Source organism: Falco naumanni, chromosome 20, assembly GCF_017639655.2.
Source record: "Falco naumanni isolate bFalNau1 chromosome 20, bFalNau1.pat, whole genome shotgun sequence".
In the NCBI taxonomy this organism is placed as follows: Eukaryota; Metazoa; Chordata; class Aves; order Falconiformes; family Falconidae; genus Falco; species Falco naumanni.
The window spans coordinates 1,272,117-1,288,897 of record NC_054073.1 but is presented as its reverse complement, the minus strand read 5'-3'; the positions used below and the strand labels follow the sequence as shown (position 1 = coordinate 1,288,897).

Genomic DNA, 16,781 nt, shown 5'->3' with positions numbered 1-16,781 from the left:
GCGCTGCCCGTCAGGCGCACCGCCTTTTAAAGGCGGGGGAGGGGAAGGAAGGGGCGGGGTTTGGCTTGCCGCGCGCGGGCTGGCGGGAGCCGCGCGCCGGGCGCCCTGTGCACGTGGTGGGCAGGAGCGGGGGGTCACGGTCACGCGTGGGGGTTTGCACGGCCGGGCTGCCGGTGGGGGCGGCTGGCCGGGCCCTGCGGGGGTTGGGGGGCGCTGCTGCCCCTGTGAGCGGGGCTTCGCACCCCCGCACGCGTGGGGGGGCGGGTTGCGTGTGGGAGGTTGCGTGTCCGGTCACACGGAGGGGAGACTGGATGGGGGGTGTTGGACCGCCTCCTGTGCCCCCTTGTCTGGCCTCGGCGGGTGCAGATGTGGGGTTTGCACAACCCCTTGCGCTGGGGTGGGCTGCGCGCGGGGGGTTGCGCCCTCTGCTTGCCCCCACGGGGGGCGCAGACCCCCAGTTGTGCGGTGGTGGTCGGGCGCTGGCATGGCCCGGTACACTGGGGGTAGCTGCTCGCTCGGGAGCGGGGGGGGGGGGGGGTGTTGCACGACTGCTTGGGGAAGGGGGGGGTGAGGCTCCAGGCACCGTTTGGCGAGCGGCGGGTGCCACGCGTGGTTGCAGAAGGGGGCTGCAGGCGGCGGGTTGCGTGGAGGACTGCGAGCAGGATTGCACGGTGGGCTGAGCACCCGGTTGCATGTTGGGAGTCTGCACCCAGGTTTTGTAGGTCTCGTTGCACCGGTACCGCCGCCAAGTTTTTGCATGCAGCATCTTGCACGTGGAGGGATGCGCTGTGGGTGCGGGGTTTGCATCTGGGGCAATGTGTGGGTCATGATGCTGGGGGGATCGCACACCTCGGGGTTGTACCCTCTCCTGCAGGCTCCGAAGGCGATTTCCAGCGTCACTTTTCCTGGCAGACCTGTTCTGCTGCATCCCAGTTGCTGTGGGAGCACTCACCCCACGGCAGGCTGGGGGCTTCCTGGACACCCCAATTAAAATTTGGACCCCATCAGCTTGTCACCCTGCCAATGGCTGTGCACGCCTTGCAGTTAAACTTGAAAAAAAAAAAAAAGCTACAAATAAAGGATGTAAGAACTCCTCAAATAGGGAAATGGGCAGGGGGTGACGTGATGCCAAAGCAAAACCACAGGTGAATACCACTGGGTCCTGTCAGGTCTGGCCAGATCTCAATCTGGGTTTCCCACCGCCCCCCACCACTGAGAAGAAGCCATGGTCGTTACTGTTAATTTGCATTATTTTTTCTTAATATGCATGAAGGGAGCTTTGCAGACATACAGGATATGTTGGTCAAGGTATATGCATGAGCAAACAGCCATGTGATAGCATGATCCTTTAATTTTGAGGCACCTCTGGGTGGATACGTATGGTTTCTATACATCTGGAAGCATGGGAAACTTTTTTGCTATTTAAAATAAAAGTATTTCTATATTTAAAGCTTCGGTCCTGGAGGATGCTGATCTCCAGCTACACTGCGGAATCTGCCCATAAGCCACTAACATACTTAACACAAAGCACGAGCCAGGCTGGAAGTGTTAGTCCCTCCCCAACAAGCAATTCCAAATATTTATATGTTGATTCTTTTTAACTTTGGGACTCAAATAGCCGGAGACGTTTTGGCAACTCGGTGGCAGAACAAAAACACCAACATGGGAATCTGCCGGTCTATTCCGCTTTGTGTAAACTGAGCGGAGGAAATATTTCCTGTTCAGGATCAAATAGTGAGAGTTCAGCCAGCCAGTTTCTCTGGTTATTTGAGAAGGGGTTAAAAATGGGATCAAAAAGACTCAATCTTGCCAATTTGGTGCCATATTTGGGCAGGAAGGTATTTTATTTTAGGGGGGGGTCTCAAATACAAAGTCACCCGCTGGTGTAGGAAAAAAATTAAGGGGTGAAGGGGAGAATTGGTTGCAATGCTGCCTGCGGTGCTGAGGGCAGAGCATCCCTCTGAGACTGAAATTTATTTGTGACAGCTGATATTGAAGTACTTCAAAAATAGATGTTTGGAAAAAAAATAAGTTTGTTGGGGGAGTTGAGGCTGGATTCAATACCAGCAATATTCTGTCATTGCAGAATTGTACTTGCTGCTTGCCTACGTTCTGGGATTTCAGTTGACTCTGAGATCTTCCAGTATTGGTGTTAGGCACGTCAAAATCAATTTAATTTTGAATTTGGTGTCTGCTTTGGGGCAGCAGCAGCAAAAAAGTATTTCAGGGGAAAAGCTGAGCCTACAAAGTGTCTCTTAACTTTGCTGATGAGCCAGAAAAAAGGAGTGTGTTCGGCCATATGCGGGGTTTGCATCTCGTCCTGTGCCTTTTTGCTACCGGAGTCCTGGTCCGAGAGGCGTGCCGTGAAGTAAATGGAAGAAAAATGGGAGAGTTAAGGAATAAAAGGAGAATTACCATTTCTTTTGGTTTGTTTCAGATCCTGTTGCTCCATGTGGTGCTGATGGAAATACTCCATGTTAGTGCTGCCGCTCCTGTTAGGGCTTCGAGATCCGAGCAAGGTTGGTATTAATGGATGTACCAGGATGCTGAGCAAAGTAATAACTTAAAAATAATAAATGCAGGAGACCAGTCCCAGCCCTCTTCAATAACTACATAAATCGGCAGAAATTCATCTTAACAGGTATCTAAAATAGAGGGTTGCAAACCCCAAAGCCAGTTACCTCCTCGCTGGCCCCAGGGAGGGCGGCTTTGAGCCGCAATTCTGCCGTTTTGCGTGTTTATGCACATCACTCGCGGTTTTGGGGGTGAATCCAGGCTCCTCTTAAACCTCCCGTGGTTGCTCCTGTATAAGTGCTATGCAAAAATTAGGGTCACCAACACCTGGCGTGAGAAATGAGCCCTAAAACCACCCCAACCCCCTTTTTGTTGGGTGGGGGTTTGTTTGGTTTTTTGCATTCTTGCGGTCACGGAGGCTGGATGCCCCATGTGAGGCTGGAGCACATTAAATGCATCCAAAAACTGGGGTTACCCTGCACTGCGGGATGGCAGAGGGCACGCAGCGTTCCTCCAGCGCCGCTTCAGGATGCGCCCAGGCTCTCGCAAAGCCACCGTGGGCTGCAGCTCCCCAGGGACACTGTGCAAAGACGGGGTGCAGCAGGATTTGCTCCTCAAAGAGTTTGATAAATTGCTGCTAGAAAACAGCCAGGACCTTGGGAGACCTTCTGCTTGCTTCTTGCCTGACCGGAGCTAGCAAAGGTTTTCAGGACCGGAGGGGAAATCCTCTTTGTGTTAAAGCAGCTTATCCCGTGGAGGTTTGCTGGGTGAACCTTGCGCGAGCGGTGAAAAAAGGGGCGAATCTGGGAAAGCAACTTGGGAAAGCGTCTGGACGTGGAGCAGGAGAATGGATTCGCCTCTGGCTTCGGGTGCAGACTGAGGGAGAGCTCCCGGCTTTGCCGTCAGAAAGGACTCCGGGTGAGATCTTTTGCTATTAGAAGCACAGACGTGCCTTTCCAAAGAAAAAGAATTAAAACATCTTAAAACTCCTAATATTTTCATGAGCAGGACTGTGTCCTGTAGTGGAAAACTTGGGATTTTCCCTGGTCAGAGCTCCCTGGGTTAGAGCATTTATAAACTAAGGAGATTCTTGTGAATAATACCTGCTTTGGGAAAGCAGTAGGGTCATTTGCAGCTGTACATCGTTAGCTGTAATTAAGTCAAGGACATACCCTGAATGCTGCTCTGAGTTGAATATAGTTTTTGGCCCTTTCTTCTGATCTTGAAGTGAGCTGGGTTTTTGCAGTAAACCGTGTTTGTGGTGTGCCTTTTCACGTAATTAATTCCCCTGTGGTTGGGTTGACCTGGCGCTTTTGGAAAGGGCTTCTGGTTTTCTGCCCCTTGGTGTCTGGAGCGCCACCGTGGAGTAGCGATGCCACTAAATATTTACTAATAACTTAATGATGAGTAAACCTAGTGTATTAGAAGCTTCGTGGCATATGTATTGTTTCCCCTTGATTTTTCTTTGTTGCAGGGTTGAAAATCTCAAAGCTGCGTGTTCAGAAATTATTTTCCGAAGCTCTCCTAAGCAGAGTTCAGCATTTTTTAGCAACTCTTATAGCAATGAGGAGCCAGGAGGTGGCACTGGCTGGCAGCGCATTCGCCTCTCGCTCACTTCAGCAGCTCCTGGCCATGTTTTGGACCCTCTTGGCTCCCCTAGGAAATAAAATATTTTTGCTTTTCCAGGTTGGGAGCCTGGGCAGCCCCGCAGACCGGGGTGAGGGGTGGTGGGACTGGCTGCTCTGTGGGTGTGGAGGAGGTGGGTGGGTTGGGGTTGTACCTGCTCCGGCAGGTTGGGGAATTTCTGCCGGGGGTTTTGAAGGTGCTCGAGGGAGCTTGGGGCTCTGCAGACCTGGGGGCCGTGCAGATGTGACCGCTGTGAGCTCTGCCTCTTGGGTTGACTCAACCTCCATTGACTTGCAGGAGCCCCAAGACCATGTTGGGTGCACCTGAACCAGGTTTGCTGCTCATCCTTCGCCATAACTCTCCCCAAGAAAAGCATGGTAAACACACAGAGTGTGGAATGGCACATTCAGGGTTTTGTTTTTTTTTCCCCAGCTGGACTAAGAGGAGCCTTAAAAACTCAGATTTCTTCCCCCAAAAAGACATAATCTGGCACAGTTTGTTCTCCTTGCAGAGCTGATAGGGGCTGTGTTGGCTGGAGGAGCTTTTGTTTTGGTCTGACTTCTTACTGTGCCACAGATATTGCTGGTGTTTCTAGAAAATAAATAGTATAAAGAGGAATTCTCGGAAAACCTAGGTGGAAAACATCTGCCTGCTTTTTCTAGTTAGCCAGTAGCTGGTAGCTTATGGGTTTAAATGCTTGAAAAGATCCTTTTGATGAGATCAATGCTGATACAAGTTTCTTGTATTTGTTATTCCTGTTCTGCTGGTGTTTACTGATTATCAAGCAGGTGAAACTGCACCACCAGTCACTACAAACCCCATGGCGGACAGTTGCCGGCATGGAGGGTTTGTCCCAAAACGGCCCCGTTTCAGGTGGTGACCTGGGAAGGTGGGACATGGCAAGATCTGCGTCTGGGAATGCTGAGGTTTTCCTGAAGAAATGGGGTGGGAATTGGGGCAGGAGGAGCAGGTTTAGCACACCGCATGGTGTGGATGGTGCCGGTGTTCCTTGTGTTTTCCTAGAGGGTGTTGGTGGCGTCACACTAGAGACCAAACAGATTGTTAGTAGTTTTGTTGGCAGGAGTTCATATTTACAATTGAATAATAGGAAATCGGAAAGGACCTAGTCATTACAAAGCTTTTGAGTGTTTGTACAACTCTTATGGCTCGGGTTGGCATCACCCATTTATTGAAAACTTTGTACATGAAGTCACAGCTGGACTAAAGGTGGAGGTGACCGCTTCGTGGAGAGGATGTAATTTCCCACGCAGTGACAATGTTCTTTCCTTCATCGAGACCGTCGTGTCTGAAACGAGGGGAAAAGATGAGGAAGTGGTTGCTATGTCCTTCTATTGTGTTTCAGGCCACACTTCCAGCGGGACAGGGATTTTGCATGCACCTGGGATGTCGGTGAGCTTCAGCCCCCGGAAAAAAGGGGATTTGGGTGGTTGAGCAGTGGCGGTGCCTGGGGCTGTGACCCCGTTTGGGCCAGGGGTGCCGACAGCGTGGTCATGCCACTGAAGCTCCCGGTGAAGGCTGTATGCAAAGAGGTCACTTTGGAAAAATACCCTAAAATGCCTCTTCAGGTCATTAGTAGCAACTAAAGCTTCTTTGGTTGTCCCTAGCGTGGCAGCTGGGTGCCTGAAAGGCTTAAATAGTTTTTGAATTATTTTGGAAAGTTGCTGCAAAGCGCTGCTTGCTGCTCCTTTAGGAAGAATTGAATTTTGCCAGCTTAAAGACGTGCTTTAAGTGAGCGCTTAAATCCTACGGGGCTTTAGTACCTTCTGAGGAGGAGCACGGGGGTCATAGCAGGAAACCCAGGAGGCTGAGGAGGAGGCTGAGGGGGAGGTGACACTGGAGGGGCGATCCCACCGACTCCTGAGGCTCCTGGCAAGTCAAGGAAAATAAATCAGTGGGAAAAAAATCACTTGTTTTAATGTGCTAAAAGCCAGTGGCAGAGCTCGTGCCCCAATGAGCCTCTGACTTCTGAACTGTTCCTGGTGATTGCTGCCAGGGGGAGAGATCGCGTGGCTGCCCAGGAACATCCTTATCTGTCACTGGGCAAAGCGATCACTGAAATCCAGGGGGTGGCATCTGCTTTTGGAAATCCCTTCCCCAAAGCCCTGACGGTGCTTGGATGGATGTATAGGAAAAGGAATAACCTATGGTGTCAAAGCATAGGCTTCACTACAAATCATTTAGGTTGGAAAAGACCTTTGAGATCATCAAGTCCAACTTGGATCCAGGGGGATCCCTCGCTGAGACAGGTCTGATATTATTTAATTAGGAAAATTAGGGATTTTCCCTTCTCTTACCTTCTCTGCAAACTGGCAGAATAAATCCGCGGCAAACCAACCCCAGCTATTGCATGGGTGCCCTTTGGCCAAAGGCACGTGAGTTGTTCAGTAATTTAAAATCAGCATTTTTAATCCATTTATTCCTTCCTTTGACAGTGGGTTTGGCAAGGAAGGCCTCTTTTTTTTTTTTTTTTTTTTTTCCCCAAAAAATACGAAGAGAAAGCCCAACTCACCTCATATATGTACATGGTGGGTATTAACGTGGTGTTATCAGAATAATATTCTACAGTTGCGTATAAGTAATCACCTGGAATGAAAGCATTGTCCTGATGAGGCTGTGCTAATAGGCAGCACAGCCAGTCAGGCATCTTACCCACTCAAACCGTTACAACAATGACACCAAGCATCAATTCCACAGGTTGGAAATTTAATTTTAGGGGCTGCCTGGGTTGAGTTTACTTGGGAGCTGTGATGGCAGCGTGCTGGGGGTGCGGGAGCCTGTTACTGCCGCAGGAATCGAAGCGATTCTCTGCCCAGGAGCAGCTGCTGGGGGTGTCCCTGCTCTTGGTCCATCTAAGTCACCTTTTTAACTTGGCAAGACGTGATTTCAGATGGTAACAAGAGCTACCGGGGGCAGAGCCGCTCCAGAAAAATGTTCTTTACTTTTCATCTTGGTTGATGTTTTACGCCACCTGTGCCCAAGAGTGGCTTAATTTATAGCAGTCAGCGTTGGGGCATGTGTTTCCTACAGGTTATTCACGTCTGGGTCAGAGGTTCCTAGTGTAGTTCAGACACCAATGTTTTTATGGGAGAGGGTCTCCAGAGGCTCCTTTTAAAGCCAGTGAAGATACTGGGCACCAATTTCTCTCCGTTGACACAAAATGAGTAGGGGGGAACCTGTGCTGTGAGCACATCGTCCAGCATTGGACCAGATGTGTCCCACCCTTGTGTCGTGACAATATCATTGCGTGTCTTTTCCCCTCGGAATAGACCACGTAATTTAAATTAATCTGAATACCTTGGGTAAATAAACTGCGGCTCTGCATGTCCTGCCCCGAGCACCCACAGGGACTGACCCGCCACTCAAATTCTCGCGCAGCCGCAATTTGGCAAACCTCTTCCTTCGTCAGAATAGCATCTCCCCAGACCTCAGGTCCGTTTCCCTACGGGTATTTCTGCAAGGCTCCGACGCTGCAATATCACTATAAATAGATTTCTGAATCGTATGATGCTGCAAGGACCTGGGGCTGTGGCAGCCCCTGAATTTCCTTCTGCCGTGCACGGCAGCATTGAGCTTTTGGCTTAAATTAAAGATTGAGGGCGCCGAGGTGGGTGCTGGTGGCAGCACAGGGGGTGGGGTGGGTGCAGTGTTATTTGTAATTGCCAAGGACTAGATTCAGCGGCTTCTCAGAGCCTTTGCGGTGGTTTGTGTGGGCAAAGCTTCACCCTGCCTGCCGGAGGCGGGATGGAGACCTCCCGGCATCCCTTCCAACCCGGGTTATCCCAAGTTGCTCATGCAGCTTGCATGAAATAATTAAAAAAACAAACAAACAAACAAAAAGCAATTTCTCACTGAAACGAGATGCGTAGTCATATAAAAACTCTGATATCTCCTCCTCTTCTACCTCAGCGTTCCCTAAAAACAAACAAAAAGTGAACGGTTCATCATGCGGCACCGCAGGCAGAGACCCACGTCGAGCTGGCTGGATACGGTTTCACATGAATAGTTTCAATGATTTATTGGCGCTTTGTGCAAACCCTGTTCCCTGGTGGGAGTAATGGATTCGCAATCTGGTCCGTAATTAAATCAGAGACTTCACAACAAAAGATATCGTGTTGCAGACCGGACCAGGGCTCGTCCCAAGAGGGGGTTTTATTTCCTCTATTTTGGGTGCAGATGTGCCGGGAGAGGGAGATGCAGCAGCCCTTCCAGCGTGTTCCTGCACCCCCTACCCCACATTTATTTTGGGATGGATCTCAAAGCTCTGCTTCTTGTGTTTTGAGCCGCTCCTCGGCCACCGACCTGCCTGGTTTATTCCTGGTGTGCCCTTTGCTGCGAAATTGCTGAAGGCTCAGAAAGGAGCCTCACGTTTCCGTAGGGTCGAGTCGCTATAAATAGATTTCTGAATCGTCTGGTGTTGTCAAAACTGTATCACGTTGCTCATTTCCCTTTTCCAAATACAAGGTTCCATGCGGTTTCTTTTTCTCAGGGTCTTGTAAAGCAGACTAATTGAGAATATTAATATTGTAATACTCACATACTCGTATAATAATAGAAGGTGCTCATACAATAAGATAGTAAGATACTCATACCATAATATAAGATCTAATATTAATATTGTGATACTTATATATAGCAGATCCGCTTATCTAACAAGATAATTATAATATTATGAGTTACAGTGTTAAGAATGTTGATGATGCTGTCAGTGGTACCCGGGTCCAGCCATAGCTCTGGGTGCCCCTCTCCAGAATTTCCCCCCATTTCCTAACGTAGCCCCGGGTTTCTCAGCGCCGGCAGCGGGCTGAGCAAGAAGCCCAGATCCAAAACCTCTCAATTATTAGGAAATTATCTGAAAAGAGTGACCCAGCCCAAGACTTTCTGCCAGGGGAGCCAAAGGGGAAGGAGTCAAGTCTGCGGATCGTGATACCGCGCAGCCTTCTCTATCGCTCAGCCCTGCCACGGGAAACGCCTAGACCCACCCTGTCCCCATCCCGAGCTTTCAGGGACACCGGGACCGCAGTCGGGAGCTGCGTGGTATAGCGTATGCTCGTCCACCCCGCGTGCCTTCCCACGCTCGCCCTCCATCCTTTCTGGCTCCAGCTCCCGGAGCGCATCCCCCCGCGCACGCAGCGTTCTGGGAAAGTTATTCCAAGTTGGCTGTTGTATTTACACTGGAGCCACACTAAGAATAATAAGAATTGTATTTCCCAAAGAGCTTCCATCTGGAAATCCCCCCCCCTCCGTGGCCGCTTTTAACCCCTGGCATGACATTTCGCATCGAGCGGGGAGGAGGAGGAAGGTTATTTGCGGCAGGCATGGCAGTGCTGCCCACAACTTCACTTTCCCAGAAATGTTACTTCATTGCATGTGTGTGTTCCCCCTTGTCCTACTCAGGTTCCTGCCACTCATCCCGCCTGGGGGCTGCCGGTGCCATGCCTCCCCTCCCTCGATTGCCCCCGCTTTGGTCCTCCCCATGGCCCCCAAGTGCCCACCTAATGCTTCAGGAAATCCTGTTTGGTGCGGGGCTTTTCTTTTCCCTTGCCTGTATCTGTCTCTCTTAATAGCTCCCAGCTGTATATCGCAAATTATTTTGAGTGCAATATGGAAAACATTAATTATCACGCTCTATTCTCCAAGCAGGGGCTGTAATTCTGCAAGCACACGCTGCGATCTCCAAGCACACAGACTATTCTGCAAGCACACACTTTGACTCATTACATCATGTGGTCCCCCATTATTTTTTTGGCTGCAGACCCCCCATCTCCAAGCAAACATCCCAAGACCCCACCCCAAGCGACCCGCAGCATCTCAGAATTGCAGAAATAATTCCAAACCCGGCGCTTAGCAGCATGGTAAAATTCAATTGCAAGCCAGAAACCCAGCAAAACATATTTACCCAGTAAGAAATGAAGAACCAAGAGTGCCACAATTAAAAAGTTCGTCATCCTACACGTCGATGCCGTCCACTGGTGCAGCTCAGCACTGCTGCTCGGGAATTTCTTGAGGCGTCCCAGCGGAGGCAGGAAATGACTCTTGTGAGGGCTGGACCGAGCAGCCTCCGCGTGCTGAGAAAAGACGTTTTTCGGCCGTTTGCCGAGTGGTGCGGTGGCGCGCTGGGCTCCTGTTAACTCTACGGGCCAGGAGATGCGCGGTGGCCGTGGCACCACTCCGGCAAGGGAAGATTTTTCCCCCTTTGGCAAAGACTTTTCCCGATGGCTGAGTTGCAAATCTTGGGAAGTTACTCCCCAGGGAGGGTTAGTGCCACAGGATGAGCTTGCAGATAAGGGGAGGATGGTTTTGATTATGTTATTTATAGCAAATCCTTCTTGTCGAGAAGGCGGCGATTAAGAGGCGAAGGCAGGAACGACGACTGGGAGCCAGATTCAGTTCCAAACTTCCCTGAAAATCTTGGGGAACATTTTCTTGGCTTCATTTCCCCTTCCCATGCCTCAGTTTCTCCATCAGACAAAATGCAAACGGTCGCAGGCTTATTTTATTCCATAGTGACTAGAAATCCCTGGCTTGGGGCGCTTCAGGAGCCGCGTTCCGTGTTTACTGCAGGCTCCTGCAGGGCGAGGTGCCTTGGGACGGGTTGGCATCAGTTGCTGGTTTTCCTCTCTTCTCTAAAAATAAAATAGGAAAACATTTTTGGGGAAGAAAACAAAATCTAGTTCTTCTGCACCGTGGGGAAAAGCTGATATGGGTGCAGAAGGCCTCCGAGAAGGTGACGTGGTGCTGGTGGGAACTGGTGTTAACTGGGTGTGAAGCAGCAGGGGACTGAGAGGAGCAGGACGTAAATCGGGTGTGAGCAAACCGGTGTGAAATCAGTTCCCACCGGGTGCTGCTCCCCACTGCGGGTCTGCTGCGGGGGGCGCCGAGGTCGCTGTGACTTTCTTGCTTACGCAGCAATAAAAATGAGTTTTCCTGGGGGAAACCCCATGCGTTCCGCCACGACGGCTCCCTCCTTCCTCTCAAGCATGATGGGTGATGATGTGTTTGGGTGCTGGGACAGGCAGCGGGCGTTAGCGAAGCGGGGAGGAGTAAGGTGCGTCTTGGGAAGGCCAAGAGGAGCTGTGCTTTGAGGTACGGTGAGAAGGAACCCCTAACTGGGGAGATCCCCCAGGAAGCAGGACGGGCTGCACGGCGTGCTCTCGCCTTGCCATTATCCACCACCCCTGAGGCATCCTCTCCCCCTCTTCAGAATCTGGTCCCAGCTCTGGATTCCACATTTTCCCCGGTTCAGTGGCTCAGGATGATGCTCCCAGCTGCATCACATCTCCTTCCCCCCCTCAGAGGGTGCCTCCCACCCCGGGATGTGGATGAGAGGAGGGAAGTGGGCTCCGCGGCACGGCGGGGGCGTTTAATGGCAACCAGCTGTGCGGGGGGGTGCGGGCTGCCACGAGCATGGCCAGCGCTGTCCTCGTCCCCGGCCGTCGATTTCAGCCAGGGATCCTGGCGATCGTAAGCCAGGGAAGGATTCCTGTTGATCATAGCCAAGGATTCCTGTCAATCATAGCTAAGGATTCCTGTCAATCATAGCTAAGGATTCCTATCGATCATAGCCAAGGATTCCTGTCAGTCATAGCTAAGGATTCCTGTTGATCATAGCCAAGGATTCCTGTCAATCATAGCCAAGGATTCCTACTGATCTTAAACCAAGGAGTCCTATCAATCTTAAGCCAAGGGAGGATTCCTATTGATTTTATGCCAAGGATTCCTATCAATCAAAAGCCAAGGAAGGATTCCTATTGATCTTAACCCAAGGATTCCTATCGATCTTAAACCAAGGAAGGATTCCTATCGATCTTAAGCCAAGGATTCCTATCAGTCCTAAACCAGGAATTCTTATCGATCTTAAGCCAGGGAAGGATTCCTATCAATCTTAAGCCAAGGATTCCTATCAGTCCTAAACCAGGAATTTTTATCGATCATAAGCCAAAGAAGGATTCCTATTGATTTTAAGCCAAGGATTCTTATCATTCTTAAGCCAAGGATTCCTATCAATCTTAAACCAAAGACTTCTGTTAGTCCTGAGCCAAGGATTCCTATGAATTTTAAGCCAAGGATTGCCCAAGGCAGATTTTATTTTTCGACTAATACAGGACCCAGCTGAAGAACTTTCCAAGCGCATCCCAAACACATTTGCCAGGCTCCCGGGGATGTACGTGCTTTGCTGAAAGGGCTTTTCTCATCCGTAGGGAGACGCATGGCAAAGGGTTAAGCACAGAGGAAAGCTGGGCGGCTGAGCAGACAGGAAGCGAATATCTCCAAACCCTCCCCTTGACCCTCAAAAATAACATCAAAACTCAAAATCTCAAGCAGAAGTCTGACCTCGTTGGGATGAATCCCACCGGAGTTGGAGCTGCTGGCTCAGCTAGGAGGTGCTTGGATGGTGTGGGGAGAGGGAGAGCCATGGGAGAGTTACAATATTTGGGGTTTAAAGTGATGGAAGGGGCAAGGATGTTTTGTGAGGATGGTGGTGGCTTTTATTGGGTGAGGGGGTGGGGTGGGATGGACAAACTTCTTGGCATGGAAGCTTGGGGTTGGAACTGAATGGGATTTGCTGGTCTGGGGCTGAGAACGGCTCCTCAGGGTGGGACGTGATGATGTGAAACTTGGAAAAAACTTGGGGAAAAATAAAAAATGTAGTACCTGCAGCATGGAACTGCCACTCAGGGAGCTGGATAAAAGGCACCGTAAGGTGGACACGGGGACAAACGAACCCTTGGCACCAAACTGGGCTGTGCTTTCACAGCGGCGAGCACGGGGGCATCCAGCTGGAGCATCCCCAGCAGCATCCTGCATCCTCGCGGCCTGAGGGATGGTCCTCGGCTGCTGGGGACCCTGGGGAAATCTGGGCCTTGATTTGGAATTGTGTTTCTGGCCGCAAAAAGAAAACACTCTATTTTTGTTCAGTTTTTTCCTTTTACGTTTGTTCTTGCTCACTTTTCATGTCTTGCAACACAAAGCAAAAACACCACCCGGAGAGCAGCCAAAAAAAGCAGCCAAACCAACATCTTTTCCATCTCCAATCCCATGCTCCTTTCCCAAAACCTAATTCCTGTTCTGCGCAATCTCTGTATTTTGTCTTTTTTTTTTTTTTTCCAGTGATTAAAGTTCACGTGCCGAGATCAAACCGTAAAAGGTCCTGCAGCAAGGGAGCAGCGTGGGAGCGATGCTTTCCACACGGGAAAACTCAATGTGGGAGCCAAAAAATAGATGTTTTTTCCAGAAAGAGATGGCAGAGCCGGCTCATGCTCCTCACAATGCTGAGGATGCTGCATCCCAGGGATGCTCGGAGCATCCCAGCGTGGTGAAGCCTGGCCGGCTGCGCTCAGGGGCTTGCACCACAACTTTCAGTTTGGGGCCGAGGATGAAGGATAAAATGAGCTCACCGGTGGCACCGGTGCTCGGATGCATCGCGTCATTTCCCAACTTTAATAGGCGGAAGCAAAACTTGAAGGGGAAATTTAACAAATGCAGCTGGTAAATAAGACTCTTCCCTTAACAATGACTCGTGCCCAAGCAGATGACATTAGCAGGATTCCTGTGGAAGTCGCCGGAGGGAACATTGTTCAGTGGTTTTGCTGCAGGAGATGGGAAAATGGATGAAGGAAACCCAAAAACTCCGTTCCCCCATGGCACCGGCTGCGGTGGTGATCCCAGCGCCGCGTGCCGGCTGGGAGGTAGGTGGGATGCGCTGCCCTGTCCCGCGGGAAGCCTTTGGGGAACGGAGGGGATTTTCTACTGCCCAGGCTGTTCTGGCTGCCCGATGGGGTTTCTGAGGCTGGATAAAGTTTTTCCTGCCCATCCCTGCCCTGTTGTGAACAGCGGCTGCTTGGGCTGGCCGTTGTTTTGAAATAAAGAAAACCCCTCATTTTAAAGCAGCGATTCTCCAAAAAATAAAATGAAACAAAAGTACAATAAAATATAATAAAAACGTGTTCCTGGTTTTGACGGCTGTGCAGCAGCTCGCTCTTCCCCTGGGCATCGTCCCCATGCGTGGGGGAGCCCCGGGGGTCTGTAGCCCCACACTGACCCACCGCCGGCGTTGGGCTGGGACAGGCACTGTGAGCGCTCGGTGCGTCGCCAGCTGCGGGAGGTGGTGCTGGGTGGCCCGTCGCAGAGTCACGCTGCTTTTCCAAGCATTGTCTTATTTTTTCCTTCCTTAATTAGAGCCAGATGGGCCACGTGAACCCCTGGGGCACATCCCAGGGCTCGAGATATGGGATGCTTCCCATCCCATCCCATCCCATCCGATCCCATCCCATCCCATCCCTTCCCCTCGGAATACCCCCGCGGCCGCAGCGCTGGCGGGACGGGAGTATGAATTGCACCCACAGGTACCCCAGGCTCCGTGCGTTATCGGGGGGTCGCCAAGTGGCTGGAAAAACTGGGAGCATCCTTGGAGCATCCTTGGAACAAGGAGTGGAGCTGTTCATGGTGCATCCTGTGGTGGCTCTCCAGTGTGTTTCAGTGCCCCAGGAGCAAAATAAGGGGAGAAGGGACAGTGACACAGCTTTGCCCAATTTTTATTTTTAAAAGCCTTTTTTTCCCTGTTTCACAGCAATTCCTGATGGCTGCTCTACAGGGCACCACGAGGCACAACCTGGTATAAATCCAAGACCTCCGCTGCTTGCCCAGGAATCGGGAATTTTATTATTTTTACGCCACCTCTCATGGCTATCGAGCATCTCCTCCCTCCCCCCAATGCTTACAGCCTTCCTCCTCCTCCTCCTCCAAGCCAAGCCGAGAAACCCAGCAGGAGAAAAGCAACAGTTATTCCCACCCAGCCCCGCTGCCCTGGATGGGGAAAAATGGGATCGTGGAGCTGCTGGAGATGCTGTGGCCAGCCAAACTGGACGTGCAGGGTCCGGCCAGTGGGTCTGTGTCACTGCAGCACTGGATGGTGACACCGCACCGGCTGCTCCCACCCCAGCACGCTCCAGCCGCTGGGCACCTTCCCAGGGGTTTTGCATTTTTTCCAGAGCTCGTTAGCTGGGAAACCACTGAAATAAGCTTTCCGGGTGGTTCGCGTGTGATACGTTTACGAGCAGCCGTGAAATTCGCTTTCGAGATTATGAACGAGTGAAGAAAAAAAAAAAGAAAGAAAAAAACCCACAAAACTCTGCTAAAAACCCTCCCCAAGAGAAGATATCTGAAGGGAATTTTCCCAGGGCTACTGCTCAAATCCTATTGGAAAAGATTACGCTGAAAAAATCCTCCCGGCTTTTGCAAACTATTGTTTGCAAAATAAACCTGCACATTTTTTATTTTTTTTTTTAAATTTGCAAAAAAAGAAAATAATATTATGAGTTTGCAAACTGTTCCTGGGGCAAATGTGCAAGTTACTGGTGGAGGGGTACCTGGGGGGTTATTTGGGGTTTGCCAGTGGTGGGACCAGCGCATCCTCCAGCCTGGGGGGTTATTTGGGGTTTGGGCATCCGGGAAAGGGGGTATTTGGGGAAGGAACAGGGAAGGGAATTTGGGGAGGGACACAAGCACCCTGGTTTCACTTGGAAAATTGGATTTTCGTGCCAGGTCCGTGTGGCAGCGGGGGTTTTCATCCTCCTGCCCAGCTCACCGGGAAGCCCTGGGCTTCGTCGGCTCCCGGTTTTTCTGCTCTCCCAGGCAAACGTTGGGTCACTCGTGGTCTTTGGGCTGGATTTTCCCACACTCCCACCCGGGAGCCGCCGGGAATTACCCCCTGAGCACAGAAGCCACCTACAGAAGGACCCTATATAACGATACTCAATATATATTCTATATTCTTCTGCCTTTCTGCAGCAGCTGGAGCTGGCGGTGGCTGCGGTTGGCCTCGCCGCTGTGTTTTGTCACCTCTGGGGGACTCACTGACATCACCCCCTTCCCCCCCCCCGAAGCGATGGGGTTTTGGGGGGCGGTTTAGCCCAGGAATCGCCCCAAAAGCAGCGGTGGGGATGGGGTCTCTGTTATGGACCGAAAGCCACGTGTTTGTGTCCCAGCCGGGGTCGGGGACCCAGCTCGAGGCCGTGCTGGGGTGGTCTCTGCCCCCCTGCATCCCCAAAATGTTTGACCCCCCGCAGTTCCCCCCCAGCCTGGTCCCAGGCAGCTCCGGACCTGCAGCGTCTGGCCCAGGGAGGGGGTCCAGCACCCAAAGCCGATGCCAGGGGTCTGCGGGGGGATGCTGGGGGGACGCTGGGACGAGCCAGCCCCTCGCCCCCAGGCAGCTGCCTGACCCCCAGCACCCACTGCCCCAGTGACCCCACCATGGCCCCCCCTGTTCTGTCTGCCCCCCTGCCCCTCACCCCCAGCTCCCCCCAGCGCAGACCCCCTGCGTCCCACTCACCCTGCTCTGTCCTGCCGGCCCCCTCGGGCCCCCATCGCCGCTGTGTCCCCCCATCCCCCCACTCTGTCCCCCCACCTGCTCTGTGTCCCTCTGTCCTCGCTGTCCCCCCCATCCCAGCTCTGTCCCCCCCATCCCTGCTCTGCCCCCCCATCCCCACTGCCCCCCCATCCCCATTGTGTCCCCCCCATCTCCGCGGTCCCCCCCAATCCCAGCTCTGTCCCCCCATCCCTGCAGTCCCCCTCATCCCCGCTGTCCCCCCCACCCCCGCTGCCCCCCAGCCCCGCTGCCCCCC

General features: G+C 51.9%; 1 long non-coding RNA gene across 3 annotated transcripts; it reads left to right on the top strand.

Moving 5' to 3' along the window:
• The first annotated feature begins 19 nt into the window (after positions 1-19).
• On the top strand, positions 20-16,375 carry LOC121080010. Of its 3 annotated transcripts, none has more exons than XR_005825247.1 (3): positions 20-116; positions 2,438-3,432; positions 13,270-14,097. It is a non-coding gene; the product is annotated as an uncharacterized LOC121080010 (long non-coding RNA). The 3 variants fall into 3 exon arrangements; XR_005825248.1 differs by lacking the exon at positions 20-116 and adding an exon at positions 14,729-16,375 and having other exon boundaries at positions 601-3,432; positions 13,270-13,847; XR_005825249.1 differs by lacking the exon at positions 20-116 and having other exon boundaries at positions 601-2,519; positions 3,259-3,432.
• Positions 16,376-16,781: the final 406 nt, after the last annotated feature.